Source organism: Rhinoderma darwinii, chromosome 1 (assembly GCF_050947455.1).
Source record: "Rhinoderma darwinii isolate aRhiDar2 chromosome 1, aRhiDar2.hap1, whole genome shotgun sequence".
In the NCBI taxonomy this organism is placed as follows: Eukaryota; Metazoa; Chordata; class Amphibia; order Anura; family Rhinodermatidae; genus Rhinoderma; species Rhinoderma darwinii.
Window position 1 is genome coordinate 356,816,042 of NC_134687.1, and position 11,691 is coordinate 356,827,732.

The window sequence follows — 11,691 nt, forward strand, 5'->3', positions numbered from 1 at the left end:
AGTAGCAGATAAGGGATAGATGGGGCGGTGCTATTCTTCAATGATCTAAGTCGTGATTGGGAATAGGGGAAGTCATGTTAATTGCTTAACAGATGCAAGACGATATGCCATGCATGTTTGTGATTATTCTGTTTCTGTTATACTCGCAGTTGCGAGCTGTTCATTGATGTTGCAAATTTTTTTGTGAAATGTTTGTACAAAATTAGAAAAATGTTAATAAAAATGATATTTTAAAAAAACAACCATTATCACCCCACGATCTCACTCCGGGGGGGGGGCAGTGAGCTGTTGGAGGGGGCCACCCCCCCTCTTTTCGACACCTCAGATGCTGCGATTGCGATTGACCGCTGCATTTGAGGGGATAAACAGCCAGGAACAGCGTGATTGCTGCTCCCGGCTGTTAGTCCCGGGTGTCCGCTGTAAAATACAGCCGACACCTGCAGCATATGGAGCGTGCTCCAAACATCACCCCCCGCACCAGGATGTAATGGCACGTCAGGGTGTGCGAAGGGGTTAAAGGGTTACGGGGCAGTGCCGCTATCCTGAAGAGTCACATAGTCCTGCCTCTAAACTGACCTTTCCTTGTTTGATTGACATCTTCCTGGCTGTTCTACATCACTACCAGTCTCCTCCAACTTTCTAGGATGTGCCATTGCCTTGTACTCCATGGAGTGAGGTGTACTCTGCACGGCTTCATCGCTGCACCGAGCACACCAGGGGAGTACAAGGCAACGGCGCATCCAAAATAGTCGAAGGTGGCTGCTAGTGAAGTGGAATAGCCAGGGGTGTCAATCAAGATCTGGGGGGCGCCATTTTCTGCCTGCAGTAAAGATTATTTTGGCTGTCACATACTCCTCACATTATATTTGAGTATTTGCAGCCCTTAAATTGTTCTTATGGTGCACTATATAAGTGAAAGTCTATTTGGCAGTTATTCATATTCATATTCTAAATTGCGCCAAGGTGAAATACTGCATTTTGTCCACGTGTGATTACTTATGCAATTCTTTTCCGGTCTTCACTTGATTTGGTGCTCAAAAGGTACAACATAAAGCTAAATAAAGTAACCTGCTAATGTTGATATGTTGTCCCATAGATATACAGTGAAGGAAATAAGTATTTGATCCCTTGCTGATTTTGTAAGTTTGCCCACTGTCAAAGACATGAACAGTCTAGAATTTTTAGGCTAGGTTAATTTTACCAGTGAGACATAGATTATATTAAAAAAAAATCTGAAAATCACATAGTCAAAATTATATATATTTATTTGCATTGTGCACAGAGAAATAAGTATTTGATCCCCTACCAACCATTAAGAGTTCAGCCTCCTGCAGACCAGTTACACGCTCCAAATCAACTTGGTGCCTGCATTAAAGACAGCTGTCTTAAATGGTCACCTGTATAAAAGACTCCTGTCCACAGACTCAATTAATCAGTCTGACTCTAACCTCTACAACATGGGCAAGACCAAAGAGCTTTCTAAGGATGTCAGGGACAAGATCATAGGCCTGCACAAGGCTGGAATGGGCTACAAAACCATAAGTAAGACGCTGGGTGAGAAGGAGACAACTGTTGGTGCAATAGTAAGAAAATGGAAGACATACAAAATGACTGTCAATCGACATCGATCTGGGGCTCCATGCAAAATCTCACCTCGTGGGGTATCCTTGATCCTGAGGAAGGTGAGAGCTCAGCCGAAAACTACACGGGGGGAACTTGTTAATGATCTCAAGGCAACTGCGACCACAGTCACCAAGAAAACCATTGGTAACACATTACGCCGTAATGGATTAAAATCCTGCAGTGCCCGCAAGGTCCCCCTGCTCAAGAAGGCACATGTACAGGCCCGTCTGAAGTTTGCAAATGAACATCTGGATGATTCTGAGAGTGATTGGGAGAAGGTGCTGTGGTCAGATGAGACTAAAATTGAGCTCTTTGGCATTAACTCAACTCGCCGTGTTTGAAGGAAGAGAAATGCTGCCTATGACCCAAAGAACACCGTCCCCACTGTCAAGCATGGAGGTGGAAACATTATGTTTTTGGGGTGTTTCTCTGCTAAGGGCACAGGACTACTTCACCGCATCAATGGGAGAATGGATGGAGCCATGTACCATCAAATCTTGAGTGACAACCTCCTTCCCTCCACCAGGACATTAAAAATGGCTCGTGGCTGGGTCTTCCAGCACGACAATGACCCGAAACATACAGCCAAGGCAACAAAGGAGTGGCTCAAAAAGAAGCACATTAAGGTCATGGAGTGGCCTAGCCAGTCTCCAGACCTTAATCCCATCGAAAACTTATGGAGGGAGCTGAAGATCCGAGTTGCCAAGCGACAGCCTCGAAATCTTAATGATTTACAGATGATCTGCAAAGAGGAGTGGGCCAAAATTCCATCTAGCATGTGTGCAAACCTCATCATCAACTACAAAAAACATCTGACTGCCGTGCTTGCCAACAAGGGTTTTGCCACCAAGTATTAAGTCTTGTTTGCCAAAGGGATCAAATACTTATTTCTCTGTGCACAATGCAAATAAATATATATAATTTTGACAATGTGATTTTCAGTTTTTTTTTAAATATAATCTATCTCTCACTGGTAAAATTAACCTAGCCTAAAAATTCTCGACTGTTCATGTCTTTGACAGTGGGCAAACTTACAAAATCAGCAAGGGATCAAATACTTATTTCCTTCACTGTAAGTGTTGATTCATCATGAAGGATTTAGTAGAACTGTACAATCCTACTGAGTCATATGTCAGCACTGTTAACATTAGCTTGGAGATCCAAAGATCTTTGAACTCAAGGGTGTAGCTATATGGGGTGTAGAGGTAGCAGTCAGAACATGCCTTCTGTAAAACCACTTAGGTTTTGCAGTCGTTATTGACTGTGGCATCTAAGGATCTCTGAATTGGCTGTTGCAACAGGGTGTCAGATGTTACCGTTCATACCCGCTACTGATAGCGCAGGCATTCGAGCCATCACCGTGCTGTACATTTATGGCTCTGTGCAGGAAAAACATTCCCCCAATGCCGTAAATATATGGTGTAGGAAGGGGCTGCTTCTTGGAAAAAATGCAATGAAGGTTCCACATGTGAAAGCCATAACATACCTCAGATGCACGGCAATGGCCCACACTGTGTGAACACTGTCGTATAGCACTTGGCCAATACCTCAATGGCCAGAATGCACATATAATGCTGTCTGTGACTTCAGCCTATAGTGACTATAAGTAGAATATTGTGTTATGATAATTCCAGAGAGATATAAGGATTTCAACCTGGAATAGAAATATTACTTAGGAAGTGAATGCGTTTTTCATCACAATACAGCACAGAGGTCTATGAAACAGGTGGTAAGAACTTTGCAGGAAACAATAAAAACACTGTATTCAGTTAGGCAAAAAATAATCAATGCAGCAAAGTTATTATGCACAAAAACAGGTGTCCAATCCTTAAAGGGCAGACAGTATGAACACATTCAAGACCTCCCAGCAACGAGCTCAATGACCATGAAGGGAGAGATAAAAAACAAAAGCCAAATCTTAGCCAGGCCAACTTTGTTCCAAGTTCCTGACTGAGTCCGATCAATGGACTCAGCTGTTTGACCCCAGATTGTCCTAGGAAAACATATGTGCACAGCTGAATGGCTAAGCAAATACAGTATAGTGTACTAGACACTCATCCCACTGGCTAGATTCACAGCTTCTATTATATAGAAATGTGATTAGATAATGACCAGCATGCAGATAACCGCAATATAAATGTATGTTTATTGCAGTGTGATTTCTATACAATGCTGTTACCATTGACAGTGAATGTGTGGAGTGCCACCTCAACATTGCAGCCGAAAGGTGATATTCAAAGACTTCAAGCCCGTATACAATGCAATGAAGCAGACAAAATGGTGTCTGTCTTTTTACACCATTTGTTATTAACAATGCATAAATTAATATTGTGTAAGACTCCGCCATTGTTATTTCTGAATATACTTTATAAGCCTGTTCTGCCTATTTACTATAATATTGCAGCACAAACTGCCCAGTGTTTTTACTGCTGCGCCGGAGACAGTGAGGGCACTATCTCTTAGGTTACTGTGGACAGTACGGGAGTCTCGCTTTGCAGCTACTATTCATTGTACTAGGAGATATGCTTCAGTCGCATATGTACTTTATAAAGGAGCCTAGCTATAGAACCATACAGTTTTACATTCAAGTCATTTGTTACATGCAATGCTCCATGGGAAAGAAATATGCACATTAGCTTTCCACCAGAAAGAAGAAAACTATTTCATAACATCTTAGCCAGCCAACCAGTACCCTGCTCTGTACTGATGATTGGCAAGAAGCCCCAAACAGCTGTCCACAGATGGTTGTCTTCCCTCTGGAGGAGAGCTAATTTGTATACTTTTTCTTTCAATAGAGCATTGCCTGTAAGTAAGTCTTCATACACTAGCTGGGTCTCCTCAGTGAGAACCAGTACCAACTCCCCAGGACAAATGCCGGCTTGCAGGACAACGTTTGGCATTTGCAATAATAGCTTTTGGGGAACACTAATTGTGTGTTAGGCTCTGTTCACACCTCCGTTGTTCCGTGCTGTTGTTCTGCTCCGTCAGAGGAGTAGAACAAGGGAATAACGGAACCAGCTGAGACCGCCGATCGTCGACGGAACCCATTTACTTTAATAGGTTATGTCAGCTTTCTGTCGGGGTGTCCGTGATTTTACCGGACACAATAACATAGCATGCTGCGCTATTGTGTCCGGTAAACCCTGCTGGATGTGCGATGGAGGCCCCTAACGGAGCCTCTGATGCAGATGTGATCATAGCCTTAGAGTCTAAGTAATCCAATGTTTCCATGAAAGAATTGTTTGTTATTGCATGCTTTCTTACCAGTACAGGCTTTTGGAGTTCACACCTGTATACTGTCACAGGGCTTTTTACCTTGCCCCAATAAAGGCAGAATGACCAGTCATAAAGGTCACAATGTGTCTATGCCACCTGCACTTAGAATCAAACTGGCCCACCACAGTACCAGAGGAACCTCCAGTGAGTCCTGGTTCTGGCACAATAAGAGGTCCAATAGACTACCCCATTTGGAGCTGCTTTTGGTACCAATCACTTGCCATTATGGTCTATTTCTTATTGATATGTTATGTGTATGCAATGATAACAACAAAGATTACAATGAAATAAAAAGTGTACCGTATGAACACATGTTCCCTATAGATGGACGAAAGGTTCAAAGAATCCTATCCACTGGTGGGTTCAAAGAACCTTATTCCAACACCGCCTGCAACTTGTTTCATCTTTCCCGATGGTGGTTACAGACAGCTACTGCCAGGCAGCGAGAATACAAAGCAGTTGCTAAATTCTACATTTAAGGGTAAAAAGAAACATGTAGATCTCTTGGAGGGTATAATCTGACAACGTACAGTCCCCCATTCTTATTATAATAGAAAGTCGAGGTATAATGACAAATTTAGTCTACTTGACCATAAATATACATTTTGTTCTAAGTATCACAACTTTTTCTGATTGTGATTATCTTTTTTTTGGCTTTAAATGGGAGGATTAAATATTTAGCTGAAACTCTATATATACCCCGGATTAATTCATTAAATGGCTTTTCTACACATCATTGTGAGATGTCTATTCAAAGGGAAACCAGATATTGATAGCTACACTAAATGAATCATTCAAGACAGTTAATTATAGATGACTACAAGAAAATATCTGGGTTTTCTGGCTGTAAGACTGCATCCACCAACCTAGCTCTGAATAGTTCTAGAAGTAGATATAAGTCTTGAGTTTAACACCCTTATTTTACAATGTAAATTAGATATTAAATAAAGTAAATGGGGCAAACTTGTGAAACCCTGTGCCACTTGTTTGGCGGAGTAAATGTGTTGGAAAAAATGTGTGGGTTTTCAGAGTCGCGTGCAATGAATCACATTTAATAATTATCTATCTATCTATCTATCTATCTATCTATCTATCTATCTATCTATCTATCTATCTATCTATCTATCTATCTATCTATCTATCATCTATCTATCTATCTATCTATCTATCTATCTATCTATCTATCTATCTATCTATCTATCTATCTATCTATCTATCTATCTATCTATCTATCTCATATCTATCTATCTACTCTATAAGTTGCAGCAGTATTTTGTTGTTCCCCCAGCCCTTCCTGCTCCAGGGTAGGGGCACTGCGTTAGTATGGACAAACCTTGTGTAATTCAGACAGCTGGTCTAGTCAGACAGCTGGTGTGATTCCAGCTGCCTTAGATCACAAACCTGGACCTCCCCCATACCAACATGAATATTTTGTGGACTAACCACAAAATCCATTATAGGGAAATAAATATTTTTGTACCAACAAATATATTCTGATTGTTTAAAAACACATCTTCTGCAACTATTGAAAGTCCAGTGAGCAATTGCTTTATATTAATTATATTAGTTTGTTACATAAATTCTCATTTCACAAGTAGTCTAAATTATTCATCACAAATATCCTGTAGAAACACGTTTCTTGCCTGTAAAAATGAATGTGATATGAACCCTTATTTTTAGTCAATGGGAAACCTGGTCGACTAATTAGATTTTAGTGTAATAGTAGATTTTCAGTAACTGCTTAAAGGAACAGTGTTACCACAATTTTTTTTTTAATATGTTAAAGATGTTAGTGCTTTATTAAAAACGTTTGGATTAATTTGTGTGTTTGTGTTTTACTTTTTCTTATTTTTACACTTTTTCTTCCCTATGGGGGCTGCCATTTTTTTTGCCATTTCTGTATGTGTCGATTAACGACACATACAGACATGGAATACGGCAGGTCCAGTCCCATAGGGACTGCGAACGGGGCCCGTTCCATCCACTTCTGTGTACGCCGTCTGTGTGGGAACGGCGCATGCGCCGCTCCCACACAGTCCAATTTGAAATGCGCGCCGTTCGGCGCCATTTTCCTGTGGACCGGAAGTCGCGGCCGGACAGTAAGATTACTACTTCCGGTCGCGGCTTCCGGACTTGTCCACTTGGACCAGCGGCAGCAGACGGAGCGGACGGGCCGGAGGGAGCCGCGGCGGCAGGAGCAGGTAAGAGATTTCTATGTATGTTCGTGTTTGTGTGTGTTTACTACTGTATGTAAACCTACTACACTGTGTGTTAGCTCAAAAAATGGCGACACACAGTGTAGGAGGTTAGACCGTTCAATCCCCTCGTTTATCCTGGCACTAGCCAGGATAAAGGAGGGGGGGATGCTGAGAGCTCACTAGAGCGAGGGCTTTTTACCCAATTTTGCAGCATAAAGCAATGTGGTTGCTTTACCACATGCAATGCTGCAATTTTGGGAATGGCTCCATCTAGTGACCAGCAATGGGAAATATTATAAATTAGAATCCAATTGAATCCAATTTATAATATTTCCTGACTCGTGAAAAAAAATAAAAAATTAGAACAATGTTTAATCACCTATACACTAATTGTTTAACTAAAAAAATAAAAAATCATGTTTTGCTGGCAACACATTCCTTTTAAGGCTTGTTCATAACAGCAGTGACAAAACCAGATATTGATGTGCTTTTATGTGAATCCAAGGTATTGGCTTGGTAACAAAAACAGGGCAGCTTGATATCGCTAAATTTGATAAGAACTATTTAAAACATATTTGTGTGCTGTTACCAGTACTGAGATGTGGCTTTTATACTTTTAACCTTTAACAACAAAGAAATAATAATCTAGGCATAGGACATTAAAAAAAATGGGTTTTTATTCTTTTGTTTCGTGCAATTTAAATAGCACTGATGTATTGCACTGCATTATACACAAAAGACCCTGTTCACACTACAATTATGGCTTCCGTTTATAATGGAAGCCCTGTGTCATGAACAAATACACAGTAAACAGTGAGGTCCCTGTTCTTCCCAAACCTCCGTCCCTACCTACTTGTACGACCCGACCTAAACAACGGCGCACAACTGGGCAGCGTTCCCTATACTAGTACAAGTGAAACTGACAAACGGAAAAGACAGAGACAGTACGAAATAACAAAGGGTCACCTGGGAAGTACACGGAGGGAGAGGCAGGGCAATTGCACCGCGGTCAAGTCCGGGCGCAAAAGGCAGAGTCAGGCAGGCAGCGTCAAACCGGGAGAGTGCGAATGTCAGAAGGCAAAGAAAAGTCAGGAGACAAGCCGAGGTCAGGACACAGGAAGTCAAAATGCAAGTCGCTCAGGGGAGTCTAAAACAAGGGAAAGCACCAGTTTAGGTAACACTAATTACAGACAAAGGCCAACTATCCCAGGCTGAACTAAATAAGGAGACGGCGGGAGCTCAGGAACATCAGCCAGGCTTTGATTGGCCTGACGCTCCTGAGCTCCTATTGGCTGCAGACTGACAGGCCGGGCGACGCCCGAGCGAGTAACTCTCAATGTCCTAGAAACCGAGGGAGCTGCAGGCAGAGAGTATGTGACACCCTAGCACTGTGACAGATCTGTCATCCAATGGATACAAAAAGTTACTAACAAACTCCATTGATTGTAATATGGTCCGTCTGGGTTTCCAAACTTAACAACGCAAGTGTGAACCGAACCTAATGCTATCTATTTGGTCTAGAAAGGAAAAACAAACCCTCCTGGGCAATTATAGCCAATTTTTTAAAATGTAAAAAACATTTTCTCAAAATCAAAAATGTAAAAAAATCTAAAGTGACCAAAAACTCTAGAGAAAAGGGAAGGTTGTAGACATCCATCCGCAAAGTGTCAGACTACTGATATGGAAGCCTGGACTTCTAACCTCCATTTTGTATATTATTCTCAAGTTTTAAAACTACTGATTCAGTTGTGTAATACTTTAACCTTTGTTCTTCCTTTTAGATGTCTCCCAGCGAGCTAAAATGATACTTCCTCTTTCTTAGACAGACTATGAATCTGCTGGCATAGCTAAAATATATAATGTCTGAGCACGTAGCTAAAAAATATGCTGATTACCAATATTACAAAACATGTGATATAAATTGATACAATGTGATATAATGTATACGTGTTCTTTTATGATAAACTCCCGCGTGATTTAGAGGAGGAGGAGACATGGTCAATATTGATTGGATAGACTGAAGGCCATAGCCCCTCTTATGTGATTGGAGAGGGAGACATGGCCAACACCCCTTTTAATGATATATAATCTATGTATTGTTTGCTAATAAACTAGAGAATCTGATTGCACTTACAATATGTGTGAAGTGTGTCGTTTCTCTCCGATGCATCGTCAAGCTCTCCCACATATTTGAAACCAGATAAGAGACATTGAGGTCCAGTTGATGACCTGCCTAAATTGATGACCCTTAACACTACTAAAGGACAAATCTCATAAATCTTGTATCTTAAGCACTGCACTTGCACTATGAGAGCGCAGTGCAGACTGTTTAATTAAAGGTATATAGGTATATATAGATATTGCGGGCTGGGTACATACGTATGTGCCAAGCTCTTCTAAAGTAGCCAACGAAGCTAGTTAAAATGGGAGGATGGGGCCTTTCTACTTAAGGGTCCCCAGATTTCTTAGGGTCTGATTAACGTACACACATCACTGTAGGTTCAGTTTTACAAAGGTCCATTTTACCCACTGCATTTACCACATTTATCCAATGAGCTATTTGAGTGTTGTGTGCTTCAATGATCTTTGAGACAAGCATAACTTAAATAGGCTGCAAAGAATTTGGAGTAAAAAAAGTAGTATCTTCCGCAGTTCACAAGCCATTTCTAGATCCCAGCTAATTTGAGTAGAATAAGAAAACCCCCATAAGGCTCTAGATAAACCAACAGGGCAAGTTGAAAAACACATCATTTCCTTCTTTGCTAGATGGACATCCTGTCTCCTTTCGCAAGCTAGCTGCATTCCAGGATCTTCTACATTGCTCGTATAATTTCATATAATACAATTATTTTCAGAAATTTTAAATAATATTATTTGTATTTGAGCTATTCATCAATTTGATTTAGTTCATCCCTTATACTTTGGAACACAGGTAATGGACAATGCATCACTGCAGCGAGCAGTGATTGGTCAATACAGATATCCTAAGGATATACCATGAATGTCTTTGTTTGGAATACCCCTTTAAATAAATAAAAAATCTACAAAATTGAACTATTAATGACTGTATCAGAAAATTCAACCAAATGTGGGAAAATAACATAATTCAGTAAACTGACAACATTTCTCTGTACTGTATTACTCACTGTGGCCCTTTATATTCTATCTTGTTGTAGGACAATACTTGTCTATATTTTCTTAGAGAAACCATTTTCCATCCAACATGCAGTACAAAGAAACAGTAAAACACTGTCTTTATCTTAGTAATGGAGGCTAGGTTTTAGTATCAGATATCCTAACTTTGATGGATTTGAGTATTCTCTATCCAAAGTTCTTTGTGAATAATCTTAGCGCAGAAAGCCACGTGTTGACCTCTGACAAGATGGAATCATTCCAACAATATGTCCAATCTTCTGTATGAAGGTTCTCCTTTATTGTAAGCAGTAACCTGATTATCCTGAAGGATAAAGTAGATCTTAATAAAAGACATAATGATATAATGTCATGATGACCAAAATGATATTGTTGTATTTCATAGTCATTGTGTATTATTAATAATCTAATCTATGACCAGATTAAAAATGATGTGTTTCATATACAGTACTTCATTACAAAGGATTACATTGTAATAAACATGGTGCATTCTGTATTAAAAATAATACATAGCATATTATAAGACTCCCGAGAAACGGGGAAGAATTGTATACTATATAAATAAATATATATGTATATAAATATATATATATATATATATATATATATATATATATATATATATATATATATATATATGTAGTATATATTGAACAGGGCATATTCTCACCAAGAAACGTATGTCTTTTATCATGTATAGCAGGCTGTACTGTGGATCCGTTCACACGAACATCGAGGCTTCTGTTTATAAGGGATCTGGATCCAAAAAGAACGACAGACTAATGTGGGTCAATCGGAGTTCTGGTGTTTTTGAGGACAAGATTAGAGACTGTGCTATTCTTGCTGTAAAAAAAAACAACCAGAAAGCCTGATGGGAAAGTGTAGCGCAAGTGTGAACAGAGCTTTAGACATACAACATATCCAGCTTTTAATCTGTCTTTATAAAATTGTCTGTCATGATGGCAATGTTCAGCTGGCCATAGACATAACAATTATTTCTAATGATCCGACCGATTTTATAACCGTAACCAATTGTTACATCCTTAGCACTAAAAGCGATCAGTTCTGACGTGTCGGTCAGAACACTTATCGTTCGGCTTTAAAATGTTTCTTATTGTTAGTGGTGAATGCTAAAATTGTATTGTTTACTTTACAATGGATCAAGAGAAATTTATTTTGGCATTGCAAATACATTTCCCATGATATGAATGAGAGGGAATGATGTAGAGAGATTAATGGAGGGAACAAAATATACAAGAGACCAAGAGATTGCAACTCACTGTTAACTCTAAAATCACACATAATAATTAAAGCCTTACTACTTAAGGACTAATTCACACGAGAGTGTCCGTTTTGCGGGCGTAAAAAGTGCAGAGTTTTCCTGCGTTGCAGTTCCGTGTGGCATCCGTGTACGGTGCGCATCTGGGTTTTTTACGCGCGT